Source organism: Pteronotus mesoamericanus, unplaced genomic scaffold, assembly GCF_021234165.1.
Source record: "Pteronotus mesoamericanus isolate MK-2021 breed Mesoamerican mustached bat unplaced genomic scaffold, CSHL_Meso_final contig_98, whole genome shotgun sequence".
In the NCBI taxonomy this organism is placed as follows: Eukaryota; Metazoa; Chordata; class Mammalia; order Chiroptera; family Mormoopidae; genus Pteronotus; species Pteronotus mesoamericanus.
The window spans coordinates 2,823,157-2,842,594 of record NW_026555295.1 but is presented as its reverse complement, the minus strand read 5'-3'; the positions used below and the strand labels follow the sequence as shown (position 1 = coordinate 2,842,594).

General features: G+C 37.6%; 1 pseudogene; it reads right to left on the bottom strand.

Moving 5' to 3' along the window:
• Nucleotides 1-376: 376 nt before the first annotated feature.
• Nucleotides 377-15,210, bottom strand: LOC129081396 (eukaryotic translation initiation factor 1A, X-chromosomal-like; annotated as a pseudogene).
• Between the last annotated feature and the right edge of the window lie 4,228 nt (nt 15,211-19,438).

Sequence of the window (19,438 nt, the reverse complement as noted above, 5' to 3'; positions counted from 1 at the left end):
TACAGTCAACAGGCTATCAAACCTAGGGCTTAATCATAATCCAAGAGTATAGGGCAAGTGGTTTATTCAAAACATCCATTTACTTCCTGGAAATGGTCAAAGTAGGAAAGGTAATGCATTTTTTCCTCTTTTTAAAAATAGTAGATGTGCTCTTTTACCCATAAGCTCCATTATACCAAAAGAACAAAGTGGCTTAACATTTCATTTAATTCAGCACTATCAGTTTTCAAAGAAATACCTTAGAAACAACTCATTCTGCTTTAACAAACTGCACTCAAACTAATGATAATTTTAATCTTCTTTCATAGGCCACAACCCAAATCCAAATTGTTGAACAACCCTCAGAGGAGTTGGAGTGTAAAATGTTGAGGTCAATTTAGATATCATCAATGTCTTCATCAACATCTCCAGCGCTGGACTTCATCGTCATCTGCAGGACCAAATGTGCGCTTCACTGATTTTAGCATGCTCCGGGGGCTCACCATATGCGTTCAGACTTCTTACTTCATCTGCATTGTATTTTAAAAGTACATCAGCTTTATCGCCCTGGTAGTCTCGTAGACCAACCAATATTATATCTGACGTATTCATCCAAACCTTTTTTCTCTATTTCCCTATAACTGACACAACATCTTTACACCATCCAAACACATTGCTTCTAAGCTTCCATTTCCCAACATTTTGATTACTTCAGCACAATATTGTCCATCTCCTTTGAACACCAGTTCTTTTTTTCAGATTCATTCGCAGTCTTACCCCTACATCTGTTTTTACCTCCTTTATCTTCCTTCTTGGGCATAATGGTGACAACGCCTCGCTGTGTCTCCTATCCTGGGCAGTGGCCCATTCAGGCGGTGGTGGCAGTAGCTGCTTCTGGCACCTCGTCCGACAGGGGCTGGAAGCAACATGTCAAGAAAATTTTGACTAAAAAAATGATAAAATGATGTAATTTGATGTTACTCTGTTCACCTTTTCCACTAGGAATGCTAAACCACAGTTGGTGATTTTAAATATGAGCTTTTTAGATGTGACAACCAAACCTCTTTCGGCTTTTCAGCCTAAAATGTATCAATTTTTCATTCATTATCTGTAATATCTCTAGATATTGTGTCTGCTTGTGATTTTACAGTGAATGAAATTGTTGTGTAGTTATCAAGTGAAATAAAAAACCGTACATATATAATAGTTCGATATAGTGTTTCTACAATTTCCAGTCGCCATGGTTTTCCTATTTACAGTGTGATGGTTCTGTGAATGAACACTGAATAAAGGCCAAGTCCATGATCAGATGAATTATGTGAGAAGTGCTAACTCATGCTCATATTGCCTACGAACTTCTACTTTCCATCCTAAGGAGATTTAACTGATTTACATCTCTTCCTATAAGTCTTCTGTGGTAAAACCATTAATGCTTTTTAGTACCTGAGAGCCAAGACTGGAAATCTGAGGACCTGTTTATGCCTGTTACATGAGCTAAGGTTAAACCTTTGAAGAGGCTCAATGTCCATACATGCAAAGTGAACCAGGAGATGAACCTATGACACCAAGCCTCATTCGGCTTAGTGACTGATTCATTGAAATGAGCAGTAGCCTGCCCAGTTGATGGCTTCTCCAAAAATTGGTGATAAGCCCAACAAAGTGACATTTGTGCTTATGTGTTTCTTTTCTGTCCTCTGTGTACTTTAAATATGCAGAGAGGTATGCACATTGTCATATGCAGAAGGATAAAGATGTGATTTTTGTAAAGTCAAACTATTTCCTTAACTAAAGCAAAAGAAAAAAACAGATTGACAACAAAGCTTTTAGAAGTTTTGCTTTACGAGCACAGAATTAAAAATAATTTCTTAAATCAAAGGCACTAAAACATGGCAAAGTGATGATTGCCACAGCAAACCCTGAAGTGTGAAACAAGTTCTGTGCTCATTTAGGAAAAGAATGCTAAAGAGTTTGTGACATGCCCAGAAAATTATAAATATGAGCTCTGTTCCTTGAAAAATATAAATTTTGGAAAGTATCCACAAACAATGATCCAACTCTCTTTCTTAGAATGTAAATAAGAATATCAAATTTAAGTTATTCATTCTATGGTTGATGAAACTGATGCCCAGAATAAGGATGAGATGTTCAAGGTCACACGTCTGGTTACTGTGAGAACCAAGGTTAGATCCGCCAGACTCCCAAAGCTCAGTCCAGGGTTCTTCTACCACAGCATTTGTGGGTGCAGGGAAAAATATCTATCAGTTTTGGAAAAGATCCTTTCCAAGAATCCCTGAGATGGCTCTTCAACTACAGTCTGGCCTCTCTGGAGACCCTTAAGAATTTAGCAGAAACATTCCTGGTTCCTTTGCAAGGCAAATTAACTCATCTTACCCCTGAGAACTCAGCACAGACATGGAGACCAGGAGGTTTTAGGGAAAAGCTGCTAAAAAAAAAAGTGTTTACCTTTTTTACCTTGCCTGGTTGGGGGTCTTCAGGACTATAAAAGGAAAGATGCCACACCCCACTCATAAGAACAGTTGCCTTGCCCTGGGAAAGAAGAGAGAGACAGAAAGAAGCCATTCTTGGCTGAGCATCCAGAAGGGATGGCAGGCTTATGTGTTTAGAGTTCAGTGGCATCAAGAGCCACTGCCTGCTGCTGCCAGTGAAGACATGAGAGGTGGGGGAGACTTTTTGGATGAGATGGGACTTGAACTGGACAAGTGGGATGCAGAGAAGCAAGAGGGCAGACGCTCCCCGTGGAAAGAGAGACATTTCTTTTATCTGCTCCTGGACACTGAGATTGATTTTTCCTGGAGAAAAAGACTTCTCACACAGTGAAGAAATTTTCATCCCTAAAAGAGGTAACCAAAAAACTAAAAAACACACCAAAACATGAGTAACATTAGAGTCTTATTTGAGAGTGGGTTTTGATAGGAGAGGAAGGAAGGAAATACAGAAGCTAGCCTTAAGAAGCTCATCTCTCTAACTAGGTGAGGGAGCCATCTCATTACTGGTGGGGGGAAAAAAAAAAAACCCACAAGAGAAACGTTGCAGTGGAGGAAGTTGTTGAAAACAAGTTCAGCTGACTGTAATCCTAACAACGAGGAGCAGCTACTATGTGTCAGGGGCTGAGACAAGCACAGGACAGGAATTACCTCACTCATACCTCAGAACAGCCCTCCAAGACAAAAGCCAGTGTCACTCTACTCTTACCGATGAGGAAATCGAGCCTGGGAGAGGTTGCTGGAGGCCATGCAAGGAGTGAATGGTGCCCTGAGATCTGAACCCTAGCAGTTCAGATTCCAGAGCTCATGCTTTTGGTCGCACTGTGCGACAGCCTATAAATGGTTTTCCTAGGCCTTCCTCGGGCTTCCTAGTACACCAGATAAATGTCTGTCTCAAGTCCAATCGTCACGTGATAAATCATCTCTCCTAAATTAACTAAATTTTTTTCAAAAACTGAAAGTCACACAACTTCCATCTTTATTTTCCTTTCTATGAGAAATGTCATTCACCCTAAATAGCTAAGCCTCATGCAGAGGTTCCTGACCTTTCAGTGCCACGGGCACTTTTGGCATCTAGTGAAGTTTATAGACACTTTCACATTTATTAAATAAAATACACAGGAATGTGAAAGAAATCGATTACATTGAAATGCAGTTATCAAAATATTTTAAGAGTTTGTGATATAATTGTAAAAATCTTCATATAAAATTTATTTATTTTAAATCTTTAATGCTGTAAATAACAAGATTTGCATCACGGCTCATAACGACCATAATTTTGAAGTGATGATGAATGTGAATGAAGTTTTGAGCTTTCTCCCCAAACTAATATGTGATATAAAATATCTGTGATTTCTCTTGGGGACAGTTTTGGGGACTGCTGGTACTAGAGTGGTTTGTTGCCTATGATCTAATGTTGGGAAATGCTAAAGTTTAGTTATAGGTTAGCGAGAATAACACGGGACTTATTTCCTTTCATGTTCTTGGCCCCTGAACTGGTTAAGAAGATCTGCCTGAGAGGGAGGCCAAGGCAAGCACAGCTCAGACTGGGCACTGGTAGAAATGGAGATGGCAGAGAGAAGGGGCACGCACATTTAAGTGGAATTAATTGATAGGTTGTCATCTTTACCAGATGCTTCCTTGGTAAAGACACCTCAGTAGACACTGTGGTTCACTGACTCAGCCCTGTGCTTTCTCAGTGGCCCCAGACCTCATCTGTGTGGCAAAGATTCATCCGAGAAGCCAGAGAAGGTCTCTCTTAATAACCTGGACATTCAGGACTCGTTTATACAATGATTGTACAAGTATTCATTGTCCTAGGCTGTGATGTTACAAAGATGAATAAGACACAATTCCAGCTCTTGTCCCTTAAGGATTGCTCCTAAGGAGACAGGGCATTTTGGCCTCTGGGAAGGAAAAATCCTGTCAAGATAGCATTGCAGATTTACTTACCAAGTTGACTGCTTCACTCCCTTTTCGTGACCTCCCATTGTATTTTGTTTTTGCTTTCCCTCATTTTAATTTTGTTGGCCTTTTCATATCTTCTTGAGTTGAATATACACTTCTTTTATACTTATTCCATCTTATGTCTTGTAAATGGTGAAGGCAATAAGTTTCCTTTGAACAGAGCTTTATTCTTGGTTGTATGTGTAGAATATCTTTAGCTCCAAAATATATCTTTTTATTTAATTACACTTGCTATTCATATCTCTTGGTTCATAGTTTCCATATTCTCTCCATTTGTTTAAAATTTCCAGCATTTGTTGTATTTTTTCTTTTTGTTTCCTGTGATATTTATTTTTTCCAGAGTAGACTATTCATTTTTCTTTTGCAGGCTTCATTTTTTTCCCCTCTTTCCTTCCTTCTGTTCTTTCTCCCCTGTCCTGTTATTAAAGAATTGCACATACTTTTCTTATTGCTTCTTTTCATTTTACTCACCTTATACTGGGTATTAGAGCTGGTTCTGTCCAAGGTATGCCTATAGATATCTATCCATACATATCTAATTTTTTTTATTTCATTAGATTTTAAGATTCTATGTCTCCTTAATTTTAACTCAATGGTGTATGTATAGAAGAGTGTTATACATTAGAATAATTAATGGCCAAGGACTGGAACCAGGAAGAAAAATTAGGAGGGAGTAAAAATAAAAAGAAAGAGCTGGATGGAGTAAAGGTTTTCAAGTGTTACTGGAGCTAATTAAGAAGGAATAGAAAGGAATGAGGCTAATATTTGTGTCTAGGTGATTGGAAATTGAAGAGCAGGAACTAATTTGGGGGGCAGATGGAAAGTTTATTATTAGATATGTTGATTTTGAGGTACTGATAAACTATTTAGGTATATCCAGCAAGTAGTTAAACTATCAATGAAGAATTTATGAAAAAATTGTGAGTTAGAGAAATGTGGCTACTGTTCACATTGAACTATCACAAAAGATCAGACTGTCAAATTGGACTCACAAATTAGAGCTCTTACGCAGTATCAACCTTCACTAATAATCACAAGTTTCAATAAAGCAATAGGCTCAGATAAAGCAGGGGTTGTCTGAGACAATTCGGTGGCTACATGGGTCTTTCCTTTTCATGTCAGACACAGTCTTTGCTTTAAAATAGAAGATGAAGTCTCTAAATGAGGTTTGCAGATCACTTTACTGGGTGGAGAACATTTAAGTTACAAACCATTCTATTTGAGCTTTTTTAAACAGATCACAGGGATTTTGTGATATTTTTTAGAAGTTATGAGTCATAAATCCACAGGTTCTAGTTTTATTTAATGTAAGTAATCCTGAAACAGGGATATTCTGCCAAGAGAACTTCACAGATAAGAAGTCTTCATATAAAATCATTAGTCAATTCCAGCACATTCAGTGATCAGCAGCTTTTCAAGATTAGACCAGGCCACCTGCCTTCTTCTCCTCACATGAACTCAGCAGTTGAAATCTTTGGAGTGGATAAAAATTTGAAAGGACAGAATCTATAGAGAAAAGCAGAATGGTCATTGAGATATAGAAGAGGAACCAGGCCAAAAAAAGGAAAGAAAGAGATTAAAGAATATTCAGAGAAGAATGAATTTAGTGTGGCTGGGAAGTTTAGCTTCCTTCCTCTCTTCAGTACCCTCTTTTTTCTTAGTAAGAAAACCAAATTATTATTTCAGAATAAAGACTGTATTTCACAGGCTCCCTTGCTACTAAGGAGGATCTTGTGAACAAGTACCTACCAGTAAAACCTAGGAAGAAACTTGTGAAAATATGAAACTTCCCTACAAAGGACGGAAGTGCCTCTCTCTTGTTCTTTGAAAATCCTGTTGTTTAGAAGGTATCCATCTCGGACAGTGAAAATAAGGCTTGCACCATAGGGACAGTGGGCCAGCGAGCTGGAAGGGTGGTGAGCCCATGATAACTCTGGGGTGTCCATATCAACATTGGACAAACTATCTCTATACTTCTCCTAAGTGAGATAAAAATAAATTTCCATCTGATTTAAGTCACTGATTAAGGAGCTCTAGTCCCACCTACCTGGGCACCTAGAATGGCTAGGTGTATGAACTGCTCACTTTCACGACAGTTTGTCTTCCACATAATCCCCATCTTTTCAACAAAGGTTACATTATCAAACTACATGAAGAGGATATCAATATTCTTCAGCATATAAGTGCCTTAATAAAAATTTAATCTGAATAATTCTAGTCTAAACTCTATCACAACTATGAGGAAATATTTTTTAACCTAAATTTAATGTGAGTCCTCTTTATCATAGACAAGTTTTTCTTTTTATGGATACAAATTGCTTAAGTGTTCTTTTTTGTTTTTGTGACATGGAATAAAATAATAATATACTTCACTATTAATTCTAGATAATCAAGTGTCTTTCAGTTTACAAGCATGATTTTATTTAATCCTCATAACCGTATGAGTTTTGTGGTAATATTATTCCTGAGGGTCACTTAGCTAGTATGTAGGCAGCCTCCCATTCAAAACCAGGCATTTTTGGTTTCAGAGTATGAGGTCAGTAGGCTGTGCTATTTTATAAGCTCCTTGGGTCTCTTCCATCTTTGAATGTAGAGCAACAAGGTTAAGGATTGGAAGGGAGACCTCTGAATGACACAGAAATGAAACTACATTATTTGGTCTTTCCTTTGTTCAATCTAAATCTACTAATGCACAGAGGAGTGTTTGAGGACGTCTCCAACTTTTAGCTCCATCATAATCAGAGTTCTGTCTAAGCACATGAAGTTTCTGGGTTTTTGCTCTTATCTTTACAGCTAACCACAGTAGGTAGGGCCAATGAAGCCAATGGAGGTATCAGCTTCCCTACACTGCTGATTAGAGAAGACCTCAAACTGGTCAGCAGCACGGGAGTTCTGTGGCCATGGAGAGTAGAGGAGTGAGTACTTCCATTTAAAAATTGGGCTCTCTGAAATGTTAATACTAGAAAGCTACAATAACAGATGATTTGTTGAGAGTAGACTTGCAGAAACCCAGGGTTACAACAGTTGTCAGTATGAGGCATTAAAATATATTCCTATAGCCCTTTGACCTTATATTTAGGAAGAGGGCTGACCAAAGTTTTCCATGAATTTCAAGGAGGAACAATTTGAGCATCAGTAAATAGTAAACAATTTAATTAGTACATTTTGGTTTTTAACAGTATTCAAAAATATGGGACAAAGGTCATCCTTATCTGGACATATACAGAAACACAAAATTCTTGAATTAGAATAGGGATTTGAATTTTAGTGCCTTTATTTTTGGACTCTACCAAGAAAAAAAGGTCTAAAGACACTTAAAATGGCACTTCGTAAAACAAATCATACCCCATTCTAGGTGAACCTCCAGATATTTTAAAGAACTTCAGGACCCCTGGAGTATACCCCCATCCACCCCATGGTTAGAGTGCAGTGACTTTACATTTGCTTAATGTAACTGTCATTCCCTGTCACTCGCCCGTAACGTAGCAGTCAATCGTGATGCGTAATTCTCTTTCCAAATATTGCTGTGAGATTCCCTGAGGAAAGTGTTGGTCTCATAAATTCCTTCTTGGTAAACACCTCTGGTTATTCACAATCCACATTTGGAGTGTGTCTGTTGTAGGGGGAGACGATCACAGAGTTTCACTAAAGATGTATCAAATTACATTATGAAAACCGAATTCACCTGTCATCAGCAGTCAGGTAATGGCGTCTTCTTCATGAATAATGAGTGGGTAAAATATAGTATATAGGTACATGTATGATTTATATATTGTGCTAGGTTGACTAATGACCCCAAAGATATCCAGGTCCAAACCTCTCAAATCTGTGAATACTACCTTATATAGCAAAAGGGACATTGCAAATGTGATTAAGTCAAGGATCTTGAGATGGGAAGATGATCCATGTGGGACCTAAATGTAACCATAAGTATCTTTGTAAGTGGGAGGCAGAGGGAAAGAAGGGGGTGTGACCACGGAAGCAGAAATTGGGGGGATGCACTATGAAGAAAGGGAAGGGTTCCCAAGTCAAGGCCACTAGAAGCTGAAAAAGTCAGGGAAATCGATTCTCCCCTGAGAGCCTCCAGAGTGAAGTGATCCTGTTGACACCTTGCCTTTAACCCATTGAAACTGATTTTGGGGTTTCTGACCTCCAGAACTACACTCTCCCTAGAATTGCTGCCTTTGGTCCACTCTGAAGAGCTGAACCAGCTTTTGGGAACCCCATTGTAGGTCTTGTGGCCTTCTCCATCCCAAGCCCCTGACTCTGGATTCTCTCTGCTGTGGGATTCCAGTCTCTGGTCACCAGCGCTGTACTGTCATGATGAAGGCATGCCTTCCTTGGGGAACATGGCATTTGGGGGGAATGAGGTTATTATTTGTGGTAAGATGAGATATTTGGATTACCACTGGATTTCTTTTCCTTGTTCTGTCCACATGCCTTATTACAGTGGACACATTTCACAGGAGTTGACAGTTTAAATGCACTTCTCAGAAGACTTCTTCATGGTTTAAAGAAGATCCATCCTTCTCCTTGTCCTCAGGGCTTGGAGCTGAGACAAACCTGCCCATCTTTGAAAAGGGAGATCAACGCTGTGGGTCTCTTCTTCCTCCAAAGAATTCCCTCTGAGCCACAGGTCAAGAACTAGAGAACTTAGTTCATTTGGAATTGAGAATGTTTCTCCCTTATTGTGTCTCAGTGGAAGCATTTTATTCATGCAGGTAACAAGTAGAGGCGGTGCCAGCTTATTTACATACTTGGCTAATAGAAGTGCTGTTGTTGCTCCCCTTCCATGCTTGAGACCCTGCCAGGGGGAAGACACCACTGGGGTTCACAGAAAAAATATCAGAATGATACAGAGAAATCTGATCACTGGGGAGAAGTAGGGAGGGGCTGTAGGAGGAGTTTGCCAAGACAACAGTAAGCAGTCTAGGATGGGACTGTCTGAGAAAACTGAATGTCTCCAGGGTGCGTGGAATTATGGGCAAGAGGATTTGAAATAAAAGAAGATCTCTTAGGTGGCCGGCTTGGGCTCTCTGGCTCCTGGGCTGGCTGGCTCTGCCTCCTGGGCTCCGAGCACAGCCTAGGATCAGACTGGCCTGGCAGAGAGTAGAAGATTTATATCTTTGGGTATGCTAGAAGCAACAGGCTCTGAGGTGGAAGCCTGCCATTCCTCCAAAATTGTGTAGCTTTTGTATATCACGTTGTTTTAGTTTGTAAACTAACCCTATAGAAATAAGATAACTAAAAACTTACAGGGGGACTGCTAGGAGAACCCAGGTGTTAGAGTTTAGCCTTAATTGATAGGTTTAAGTGATTAAAGCTGTGACTTGATAGGCTTAAGTAACTGCTTTTGAATAAAGACTCCTTTCCTTTGTCACCAAAACTTTGCCTCTGAAATTTTGTATAGAGGGTGACAGTGGGCAGCAGAACCCCAATTGCTGCTTGGTAACAAGAACATACTGTTCAGCCCAGATATTATGTTGGCAGCTGGCAACTCCTCCAACGCTATGGGAATAAAAAAAATTGAAACCTATTCTTTTGCTTTGTACAAACTTTTACTTTATCATCTTACAGATTGAAAACCCAGGAATTCTATGAAAATAGTTATTGTAGCTGCTATGATTGTTTTTACCATCTAATATTACTCATGCATTATTTATTTAACAAATATCAAATATCTATCTAATGCCCACTCTGTACCAGTACCATGTAGGTGTTGGGAATTCAACAGTGAATTAAGACAAAGTTCCAGTATTTGTAGAGTTTATAGTCTGGATCAATCAATGAAACAAACACATATGCATAAACAGATGATATTATTTCTGATAGTGATAAATGTTATGAAAAAAATAAAGTAGGGTAAAGGGCCAGCAAGCGACAATTCATGGCATGAAGCAGAAAGAAATTGTAGGTAGTTTAAGCTGGGAGGTCAGAGACGACTTGGCTTCTTGGAGACTTGAAATGAAGAAGCCAGCTCTGCAAAGATCTGAGAGAACAGCTTTATAAGCAGAGCAACCAGCAAATGCAAAGGCCCTGAGGTAGAAGGAAGCTTGGTGAGATGAAGAACAGCAAGTGTGGCTGGAAAGAGTAAGGAGGAAAGGGCCAGAATTGACGTTGTTGAGGAGGCCACACACCAAATCGTGCAGGACCTACCTTCCAGGCCAGGGTGAAGTGTGTGAATTTTATTCTAAATGTTTGGGGAGTTTGCTGGAGAGTTTTAAGTAAGGAATTAATGGGACTCTAAATTGGGGTTTAAAATAAAGCTCTCTGTCCATTGCACTGAATGTAGTCTATAGGGTATCAACTACAAAGCTATGACTTGCTCTATATTCTAGAAGACTTCCATTCCACTTAGTTTTTCAGTTCTGTTTCCATAGTTTTAATTTCTAAGAGAATCCTTTTGATTCTCTTAATATTCCATTTTTATAGCATTTTTCTTTTCTGTTAAATGAAATTTCTCTTATTTTAGAGGATATTATTAATTTTTGAAGTTTTATTTTCTCTGAATTATTTCTGTTACTGACAAGTGTGTTTAATTTATTTATTATTAATTTTTTATTGCAGTGGTTAACAGTGTAGATACAAGCCAGACTGCATGGTTAAAATAATATCTTCCTCAGTATATACCATGGTGACTATAGTTAATGTGCACATCTGAAAGTTGTTAAAGAGAGTAAACCTTAAAAGTTATCATTGTAAGAAAAAATTTGCAACTATGTATGGGGATGGATTTTAAATAGACTAATTGTGATGGTCATTATACAATATATACAAATACTGAATCATTATGTTGTACATCTGAAACCAATATAATGTTACATGTCAATTATATGTACAATTTTTAAAAAGTACAAGGCAAAACAACAACAACAATAAAAACCCAGCTACCCTAGCTGTCTGGCCTTGGACAAGTTACTTAATATCTTCATGCCTCAGTTTCTTCATTTTTTCCTACAGCGATAGTAACAGTATTTACTCAAGTGGTGGTTGTGAAGAGTGAGTAAATATCTATAAAGTACTTAGAACAGTGCATAGCTCACAAACATTCTTAATAAAGGTCAGGTCTTATTTTTTTCTATTTACTCGGGTCTATCTGTTATATTACTTTCCTCAAATGTCTAGGGATTTCTGACTCTCCTCAGGTTTAAGAAGGGGGCACTCATAGGCTGTTCAGGAGCTCTGGGCAGGAGGAGAAGGCCTTCTATGCTGGGCATGACTCTAGGACCTCTGGCTGGGCTATGTCCTTTGGCAACAGTATCTAACTTTTGTTCTTTCCTCTTGGTCAGAATGAGAGAAAAATCTGTTGGTCTCCAGCCTGGAATTTATGAGCTGGACTATACCATCCTATGAGAAAGGTTTGGAGTTAAAATTTAGGTCATACACTTTTGTGTAATTGCCCTTGTTTTCCAGGGGTACTCCATCAGTGTTACCCATTCATCTATCAGCTGTGGTTTATGCCACAAATCCAGAGTCCTTCCGCTTAATCCTCTCCAAAAAAACAGCCTTCCAGTCTTTTCCTGGGTGGTCTGGGACAGACATTCAGCTCTATAAGATTGGACGAATATCTGAAGTTCAATTTTTCCCTCAATAGACTTTCCATTCCCCATTTTCAGTCTCATCTCTACTCTCACTTCCGCAGATGCCAAGACCCGCTAATTCCTGGGCTTTTGGGGGATCTACCAGTGCAAACATGGCTAATTCTTAGCTGTCCTCACTGATTTTGGGGACTTTGATTTCTTGCACATCTAAGTGCATCTGCCCTTCAGCTTCTAAATTTCATTGCCATTTCTCCCCTCTTGTTTTTTTTTTTTTATTTTTTGTTTTTGTTGTCATTGTTGTTAAAAATCCATTTGCAGTTGTTTTTATGAACACTAGGAAGGATGAGAGATAACACGTGAGTATCTAAGTTGTCATTTGCAACTGGAGGTTCAGCCCCTCATTGTAGAGACTTGAAGCCCAATTTTCAGGGAGGTCACACACTTGACTGAGTCAACATGGAGTTAAGATTGGTTCTTTTGAATGTGGCCAAATGTTCTTCTCATTTGTTTTAGCCTTTTCAGGCACCTATAACAGATTACCATAGACGAGGTAGCTTATAAACAACAGATATTTGTTTCTCCTAGTTCTGGAGGCTGGGAAGTCTAAGATCAGAGTGCTGGCAGATTCAGTGTCTGGTGAGAGCCCAAATCCTGGTTGAGAGACAGCGTTCTTCTCACTGTGTCCTCACATGGTGGAGGAGGCATGGGGTATCTCTGGGGTCTCTTTTATAAGAGCACTAATTCCGTCATGAGGGCTCCTCTTCACCCTCATTACCTAAGCACCTTTCAAAAGCCCCACTTATTATACCATCACATTGGGTTTCAACATATGAATATGTGCAGGGAGCAGTGACACAAACATTCAAAACATAGCACCACCACTACCCCCTGACTCTGAGTAACCTCAGGGGACCTGGTTTAATCAAGTCAAACAGGTTTTTCTTGTGTTCTCAATGGCCCAGGGCAAAGAGCCCACTCTGGCCCCAGCTTGTCACTAATGCCTGAGAGAGCTTAGAAAGTTGTGATTCTTTATCTTCCTCCGTCTTCTTACCCATGACATTGTCATCTGTACTTTGGAGAGCAATTAATTTCTTATTTTCCCTCAAAGCAGACTAACACCTGAGGGAGGGTCCCCATTCTAATAAGTTAGTTTTTAGGAAGAGGGTGACATCCCCCGGAATTTTTGAGTAACGTAGTAGATATGAGAACACAGCTAGGCTATGAGACTATGTATATAAGACAAAGCAATGTGATGAAATACAGAGAATGAGTTGGGGGCAATGGCATCATTGGTAATCCAATCAGGACCAGGGTCAAATAAAGCATATTAAGAGGAAAAGATGAATGTTATAGCAGGATGGGCTAGGACAGAGTTTGCAAAGTTTACCTGCTGAGGATTTTATATTGTGGGGTTGTAAATATCCAGACTGTGAAAGAGAAGATCTTACAATAATATGTGTCAGCAGGCTAAACCCCTGGTTCTGCTGTAATTCAGTAACACTTACAAGGCTTTGGCATCTCACCAGTATCTACCTGCCATCCCAAGAATGCCTGGGCATGATCCTGGTCTTAACCACTTCTGGTACATAATGGACTGGGAGAAACCAGTGACCCAGTGGATCTGGGCCTCCATTTCAGCAATGCTTGCTGAGCTTCCCCAAACTCAGGTTCCATCCTTGCTACCTACTTGTGATGGATGCTCCCACTTAAAAACACCTCAATTGAAGAACATCTTTATAGAACTTTCAAGGCTTATAATCAGACTATATTTGAGCTGGAAGTGATCTTAGCAATGAATTAACCTAAACTTTGTTTTATAGAAAAGGAAATTTTTCCTTAAGAATTTACTTAAGGTTTTATAACTAGTAGTAGTAGACTTTTAGAAAAAAATTCATTCTCCTTCAAACAGAGTTGCAATGGAGGTTAAAAACCATTAGTTCTTTCAGTAAGTATTTATTATAGGCCTACTATGCAGCAGGCAGTACTCTAGACATTAGGGATCCAGGGATGAATGTTAGACAAATCTTCAGTTTTGTGGAATTGACAGGGATTTACAGGGAATAAACAAGTAAACAAATGAATATATAATATAGAACATGAAGAAAGTAATAAAGGCTAACACTGAGCAAGGGGTTACAACTATTTTAAATTGATGGTCAAAGAAGTTTTCTTTGAGGAAGTGGCACAGGACCAGATACCTTAATAAAATGAAAGAAACAAATTATCAGAATATCTGGGGCAGAACATTCCAGATTGAAGGAATAGAAAGTGCAAAACCCTGATATTGAGAAAAAACAAAACAAAACTGGAGTATTTAAAGAATAACAAGAAGGCCAGGGTGGGTGATGCAGTGTGAATAGAACCGAGAATATGGGCAATGAAATAGGGCAGCCAGAGACCAAGTTACACTGGATCTTGTAGGCCATGTAAGGACTTTGGATTTTATCCTAAGTGTGTGGGAGCCACTGGGGAGTTTTGAGCGAAGAGTAATCAACATAAATTGCCTTTTAAAGTGATCACTCCCGCTGCTGTGTGTAGAATAAGAGATTGTGGTAGACAGGGGTGGGAGCTGTGGAACCAGTTAGGAAATAAAAGTCCAGATGAGATATAAGTGTGTCCTAAACGAGGATGGTGATGATAAATATGGGGAGAAATGGATGGATTTATATTACATGTTGAATAAAAAATTGATAGGATTTTATTAGTATTATATGTTGTATAGGAGAAGATAAAAGTCAAGAAAGCCTCTAGAGTTTTTCCTGAAAAACTGGACAAATGATGACATTTCATGTGATGGAACCACTGAGGATGATCAGTTTGGGAGAGAGTAGTAAACTGAGCATTTACAAATGTTAGGTTTGCATGTTAAGCTGAAATAAAGAAGTTGAGACATTGTTTGGATATGCAATTCTGGAGATTACAAGGAAGGTTGGGGGCTGAAGATATAAATTTTTGAGTCATGAATGTCTAGACAATATTTAATGCAACTGAATTGCATGAGATTGTTCAATGATTAATTTTGGGGACAATCTAGCAGAGAGGCTGAGTGGAAGAAAAAGATACACTAAATATTACTGATAGAGAGGAAGTAAATGAAACAGGTGGGTCTGGTGTATTATCATTCTCTAGGATGTTCAGTTCCTTTGAAAGCTGTACATAAACATTCATTAATTTATTACTTTATTTATTCAAATACTTACTTAAGGGGTAAGTTCTCTTCTCATCCTACACTGAAGTTATTATTACAGTGGAAGGCAGCCAATAACCTAGCAAATCAAAATGAAGATAATCAGAAATTAATAACATGGAAAACGACAATAAAAGTATCAATGATCAATAAAACCAATAAAGTTTGCTCTCTAAAAAAAACTAGTAAAAGAGACAAATCTCTAGCAGAATTGATAAAAGAAACAAGGATAGAAGGCAGAAATAAATATTAAGAAAATAGGATATAGCTACAAATAGAGTAGATATTTTTAAAATTATAAGAGATTATTACGAACAACTTTATGACAGTATATTTTAAAAACTTAAATGCCTACCAGGTGCAAAATACACATTCAACAAATTTATCAAGACAGACTATATGCTTGTTTATAAAACAAGTCTCAATAAATTTCAAAGTGTTGACATTATACAGATTGTTCTTTCACAATGTTATTTAATTATAATTTAATATCAGTAAAGCAACTAAAAAATTCCCCCAAATTTGGAAATTAAGCAGCATAATTCTTTTTTAAGTATATTTTATTGATTATGCTATTACAGTTGTCCCATTTTTTCTCCCCTTTATTTCCCTCTGCCCTGCACACCCCTCCCACCAGCAACCCCCCCAACTTAGTTCATGTCCATAGGTTGTACATATAAGTTCTTTGTACATATAATTTGTACATATAATTTCTCCACTTCCTATACTATTCTTAACCTCCCCCTGTCTATTTTGTGTCTACTGTTTACACCTCTTGTTCCCTGGACCTTCCCCCTGCCGCTGCCCCTGCCGTCTCCATCCCTGATGGTAATCCTCTATGTGATGTCCATTTCTGTGATTCTGTTCCTGTTTTAGTTGTTTGCTTAGTTTGTTTTTGTTTTTTAGGTTCAGTTGTTGATAGTTGTGAGTTTGTTGTCATTTTATTGTTCATAGTTTTGATCTTATTTTTCTTAGATAAATCCCTTTAACATTTCATATAATAAGGGCTTGGTGATGATGAACTCCTTTAACTTTCCCTTACCTGGGAAGCACTTTATCTGCCCTTCCATTCTAAAGGATAGCTTTGCTGGCTGGAATAATCTTGGATGTAGGTCCTTGGCTTTCATGACTTTGAATACTTCTTGCCAGCCCCTTCTTGTCTGTAAGTTTTCTTTGGAGAAATCAGCTGATAGTCTTATGGGAACTCCTTTGTAGGTAACTGTCTCATTTTCTCTTAAGCAGCATATTTCTAAATGACCCAGTGATTCAAAGAATACACTACAAGATAAATTAGAAAATATTTTGAACTGGATGATGATGAAGCATAGCATGTCAGTATTTGTCTGATACAGTTAAAGCAGTTTTTAGGTGGAAATTTATGGCTTTAAATTCTTACATTTGAAAATAAAATGTTTATAATTAATGCTCTAATTATATTTTCATGTGAAGACATTAAAAATATGAGTAAATTAAATCCAAAAGTGTAAAAGCAAACAACAAAGATAAAAACAGAAATTTAAAGATAAAAAATAGACAAATTTGAGAAAAGTGGATGAGATCAAAGTTATTTCATTGAAACAAATAAAATTGATATAACTCTAGCAAGACCAATCAAGAAAAAAATAGTAAGAATACAAGTTAGCACTGTCAGATTGAAGTAGGGGACATCAGTAAAGATTCTATATCTATTAAAAAGATTATAAGTTGGATAACAAAATATTTTATGATAATAAAATGAGAAATTCAGATTAAGTGGAAAGGTATCTAGAAAGATGATTTAGCAAAATTGACACAAAGGATGTGGAAAATTTTGATAATTTTATATCTACATAAAAAAATTGAATTTCAAAACTCCCATTTCCTTCCCCACAAACACCTCCACTACCAACAACAGCAGCAACAAAAACAAAACCTCTGGGCCCAGATGGCTGTAGTGGTGAATTCTCTCAGGCGTTTAAGATAGAAATAATACCAATCTTATACAAATTCAGAAAACAGAGGAGGAAACATGTCCCACAAATGTTTTAAGGCTGGCATAACATTAAACCAAAACCTAATACAGATATTAACAACACAGATAGATAAACAGATAAATGAAATACATCACAATGAAGTTTATTCCAGGAGTAAAAGGCTGGCAAAACACTTGTTACATTGAAATCAACCAATGTAATTCATTACATTAACAGAACAAACAATAAAAATTGTATAGTCATCTCAAAAGATGCAGGTAAAACATTTAACAAAATCCAACATCAATACTTGATTAAAAAATGTTTAGCAAATTATCAACAGAAGAGAGAACCTGCAACCTGACAAAGGGTATCTATGAAAAATCTACAGCTAAATTATACTTAATGATAAAATATGACATGTTTTTTCTTTTAAAATCTGGATCACAACATGGCTGTCTGCTTTTATCATGTCTACTCAACATTGTGCTGGAAGTCCTGCTAATTAATAAATTAGGAGCAATTTTAAAAAGTAGCAAAGAGGACCTACTGAGTGCAGAGTGACCAGATTAACAGCTGAAGGAGACAGCCACAGACAGGAGATTACTGGAAGTCTCAAACAGACTGCCTAAGGTCAGACAGGGACAACATCTGACATCATCAGAGGCAGATCCAGAAAGTAAAAACAGTGGTCTCCAATCATAGAAGTTCATACCACAAAGTCAGGTAATCAAGACAGATCAACTTAAGAATCAGAAACAAAAGAGAAGAGTCTCACAAATAATGGGAAGACAAAGAAATACACCCCACTCTAAGGGAAAGAAGGAATCCCCAGAAAGAGAACTAAATGAAATAGAGGCAAGTAAACTATCAGGTATTGAGTTCCAAACAACGGTTCTAAGAAAGCTCAATGAGCTCAGGGAGCTCAGCGAGAATTACCAAAAAATACAGGGAAACTATGAGGAACTTACTGCAAACTATATCAGCATGAAAAAGGACATAGAAACTATCAATAAGAGACAAGAGGAAATGAAGAATACAATTTCAGAATTGAAGAACACAGTAGAAGGAATCAAAAGCAGGTTAGAAGCCAAGGATCAAATCAGCAAGCTGGAGGACAAGGTAGAAAAAAGCTCCCGGAAAGAGCAAGAAAATGAAAAAAGACTCAAAAAGAATGAAGAGGCATTTAGGGAAATGCAGGACAATCTGAAATGTAATAATATCCATATAATAGGGATACCAGAAGGAGAAGAAGAGGAGGAAGGGATAGAGAACCTGTTTGAAAAAGTAATGATGGAAAACTTCCCTAATTGGAGGAGAGAAAAAGTCACACAAGTCCAGGAAACACAAAGGGTCGCATTCAAGAGGAACCCAATGAGGCCCACTCCAAGAACACATCATCCTTAAAATGGCAAATATCAAAGACGAACAGAGAATCCTAAAGCAAGCAAGGGCGAAAGAGGTAGTAACATATAAGGGAGCCCCAATATGGCTAGCAGCTGACTTCTCAACAGAAATCTTGCAAGCCAGAAGGGAGTGGCAAGAAATATTCCAAGTCCTGAAAAGCAAAGGCCTGCAACCTAGCAGAAGCAACCTTGCAAAAGCAAGGCTCTCAATTAAAATGGAAGGTGAAATAAGGAGTTTCCCAGACAAAAGAAGGCTAAGAGAATACACCTCCACCAAAGCAGCACTGCAAAATATGCTAAAGGGATTGCTTTAAGATGAAGAAAAAGTTTCTATGAATACCCAGTTCCTTTCACAGTCACCAATACTTGATATTACCAATATTTTTAATAGTCATTAATCTGATTGTGACAATGATGTTATTTTAATTGTTCTTTTACTATTTGTTGAAACTAAGCCTGTTTTTGTATATTTCTTGCCTATTTCTATTATTTTTTAAAAAGCTTTAAATGACTTTTTGGTATTCTTTATCCATTTATCGATTAAAGGTTTATAGATCTTTTTTCCCTAAAAAAACAACAAAACAAAAAGAAAACCTATTAACCATGTTTTAGATGTGCTGCAAATACTTTCCTATTCTATTTCTTGTCCTTTAACTTTTGTATATGTATATTACTATATAGTTAAATGTTTAATATAGTCATATTGTCAATATTTACTTTATAGCTTCTGAGTTTGAATATTTTACTTCAGGTCATGAAAAATATTAGTTCTATTTTCTTCTAAAACTCCTTAGATTCTACATATTGATTGTTAACTCATCTGAATATTTCTTGTCTAATGTGTGAAATAGGGCTCTATATTTGTTTTATTTCAAGTAATAGTGGTCCATGTACCCTATTT